Below are 3,552 nucleotides of genomic sequence, written 5' to 3' on the forward strand. Positions count from 1 at the left end.
CATTTTTTAACTTTTAAGGAGGTCTGGCAGCTGCAGGTTGCTACTGGGCCACTCCTAATTTTCCACAATCAGATGGGCATCCACCATCTTAGAAAAGTAAATTTAAAATAAAATGCTGGCAGTATCATGACATATGAATGCATGTGTGGGTACATATACTTCATCATATGGAAGAAGTTGTGCTTGCGAAAATAAAGCATCAAATGCTAGATAGTACTTACAGGATCTGCATCAGGAAAACATTTCAGATTCTTGGTTTTATTGTCTGCCAGGTAGGCTGGTGGGTAGAGTTCGCTCCCCCGAAGGTGATACAGCAGATTTGAATGGGATGTGAGTAACCAGTGGAAGCAGATGGATTTCCCTGAAGTTTGGGAGAGATCTAATTTCCCTTCTCTAGTCCATGGACTTGCTTTGTAGTGGCATGGAGGGTGCTCTTTACATATGTCAGGTGATTCCTCTAGCGTCTGGTCTGCAGGATAGTGGCCTGACTGTTTAGGCATATGTTCTCTGTCTGTCAAGAAAGTGACAAATCATGAGGTTGTGTAAGAAAATGAACTTTCACTTAAAGCACTATTGACTAAAGTCACATCCTCTTGCTTCTGTCATCTAAAGGTTTTATGTTAGATTCTGCCTTTTACACCAGAAAACAAACATTACCTTATCATTCATGTAGTGGTGGTTTATCGGCTTCAGAATGCCATGGGTCCGTGTTTTAGACTTCCAGCATGTACCATCCAGTAACTGTAGCTGGTACAAACTGCAACAGCTTGCTTCATTTTAAACTTCACCAACATCAACCCATTTCTGGGCATCGGCATACTTTACATTGGCTTCCAGTTCAGAAGAGAAATCTTTTCAAAAATCTATTTTGTACTTTAAGGCTTTTCACAGTTTGTGTCTTTGCATTATAAGCCAACTATTATCCTGGCATTACACAAGCATACTATGATCTAACTCAGCCTTTCTCCTTTAGATGTTTAAGTTTATGACTATTCCTCTGGGATGTAGGTCTTTTGCTCTCTAAAGTAGCAGAGGCATGGAACTCAGTCCCATGCGAATGTCATGAAGTTTAGAAAACAAATTTGCTGGTTCTAGCACAATTACGCCTTTCTGTAACAAAGTGCTCTAGAAAAAACATAAATAAATAAATGGGCATCAATTACAAACAGTATTTGCTTGTGAAGTTCAACTCTCCCTCCCTGACCATTGGTCAATATTCATTTATTCTGTCAGCTAAATAGGTTTAGATGTCTTCCAGGTTTCCCAGGCCTTCGTATGATGTGCTGCTCCAGTCTAGGTTTTTAGGCCGAAGAATATCAGACAACTCAGCTATCTGGTTTGCTAATGACATCTTGGGGACATTCGGGAAAACTTCCCTGGGAATGCACTCCACTCATTCCTTACCACTGGCTTTATAACTCACATTTGCGTGCTTTATTCTTTGAGTCTGTCCATCACATCTTGTCCATCCTGTGGAGCATTGCCTGTTTACATTTACCAGGGTCCTTGTATTTTTCAGAGTGCTCACTTTCAGTAAATAGGATTTTAATCGTGTTCTTATCTTGTCACATTTGCTGTGCACTAAAAGACAAAGGTGAAATGTTAGACTCTGTCTTCCAAGGGAGCTTCGTGTTTACTTTTCTTTCTCTGACTTCAAATTGAGAGGATGTATGGGACAATCTTGCTGTGAAAGGATATTGGACAATCTTGCTGGGAAAGAAAAGATTTCTTTCTAGCACACAACAAAGTTTGTCTGTAAATGAACAGTGTAGATATTTCAGAATATATCAGAATTAGGAAAACACAAACTATGCACATTTTTTGTAATTCTTAAGTGTGGTGGAACTAGGTGATGACATTTCTACACATTATTGTTTGCCTGCTCTACACTTTTACCAGTAAAACTGTATGTCTGTGCAAATGTAATGGTCATTTCAATTGAAAATGGGTTGTATGTAATGGCAGTGAACTACCACACCATGCATACCCCACTTTACTCCCACACCACTGCACACTAGGCCACTGCCCTCTACACCTCTCTACTCTACTTTGCACCACTCTACTTTATGCCAATGTACTCCAGGCCACTCTACCTTACTCTGCAACACTGCACTCTACGCCAATACACTCTTCCCTGTACCACTCCACTCTACTCTGCCCCATTCCACTGTGGGCTGGGAACCTCCACTCTACACCACTCTACTATATAGCACTCTATTCCGCAACACCGCACTTGAAGTCATGCCACTCCACTCTACCTTTCATCACTCCCCTCTACTCTGCACCACTCCACTCTACACCACTTCAGTCTATTCTGAAACAATATACTCTACATCACAGCACTCTACTTTACTCGGCACAACTCTACTCTGTGCCACTACACTCTACTGTGCGCCATTACACTCTACTCTGCGTCACTACACTCTACTCTGCGCCACTACACTCTAAGCCAATACATTCTACTCAAAACCAATGCACTCTATACCAATCTACTCTGCACCACTGTACTCTACATCACTATACTCTGCTCTGCAACACTCTATTCTATACCACAGTAACCTATGCCATTGCACTTTGTGCCATGCCACTCTGCACCACTGTACTATATGCCCCTGCTCTCTACGCCACGGTAGCACTCTACTCTGCACCACTCTACACTAGTGCACTGTGCGGCACTCTAATCCGCAATACTGCACTCTACTCTGCACCACTCTACTCTTTGCCACTCAAATGCACTCTGTCACTACTCTACATCACTCCACACCACTCTGCAGCAATCTACTCTATGCAACTACATGCTACTTTGCAAATCTACTTTACATCAGTACTCTATGCTGCTCTACTCCATGCCACTCTACTCCGATCCAGTGCATTCTATACCACTGCCTCCTACACCACAGCATTTTAAGATGCAGGATTCTACGCCACTTCATTGGATGCCGCTGCACTCTATGCCAATGCACTCTGCGTGTCTACTCTACGCGACTACACTCTTCTCTATACCACTCCAGCCACACCACTTCACTACACATTACTCCACTGAACACCACTCTATGCCACTCCACTCTCCAACACACTCTGACACTTCATGGAACTCCACTCCATACCACTCATAACTACACCACCAACTTTTAGCGATGCTGACCAGCAGCCACGATGGCTTACAACATGGCTAACACACAATGGCAAAGCATATAACTCTTGCATAGGGGAGACCTAGATTGCTTTGCCAATTCTCGTTTCAAAAGTTACTACTGAAGTCACAGCATCCTTAGGGAATTTATTGGGGGAATCTGCTGTGAGAAAGTCTTTAACTTCTACTGAGGTGTGTGACCAGTGTCAGTGGCATCAAAATGTATTATTTCCCTTCTATTCATTCTAGCAATTCCCTACAAGCATCTCAAAAGATGTTGATGTTGTTTCCCCTCCGGAGTTAATCAAAAAAGACCTGATAAAATTCATGGAATGGTTAAATGCAAGAGACCGTTGGCTCAAATTCACGTTTGCCTCCAGCAACCAAAGCATAGCATTCCTGGATCTAACAATCTTTCA

At 42.5% G+C, this 3,552-nt stretch overlaps 1 long non-coding RNA gene across 1 annotated transcript; it reads right to left on the reverse strand.

Annotated features, from left to right (window-relative positions):
• Positions 1 to 256: 256 nt before the first annotated feature.
• LOC144782875 (uncharacterized) lies at positions 257 to 1,540 on the reverse strand. Its single transcript, XR_013601296.1, has 2 exons — positions 1,424 to 1,540; positions 257 to 511 (listed from the first exon to the last, which is right to left on the reverse strand). It is a non-coding gene; the product is annotated as an uncharacterized LOC144782875 (long non-coding RNA).
• Positions 1,541 to 3,552: the final 2,012 nt, after the last annotated feature.

Source organism: Lissotriton helveticus, chromosome 9 (genome assembly GCF_964261635.1).
Source record: "Lissotriton helveticus chromosome 9, aLisHel1.1, whole genome shotgun sequence".
Classification (NCBI taxonomy): domain Eukaryota; kingdom Metazoa; phylum Chordata; class Amphibia; order Caudata; family Salamandridae; genus Lissotriton; species Lissotriton helveticus.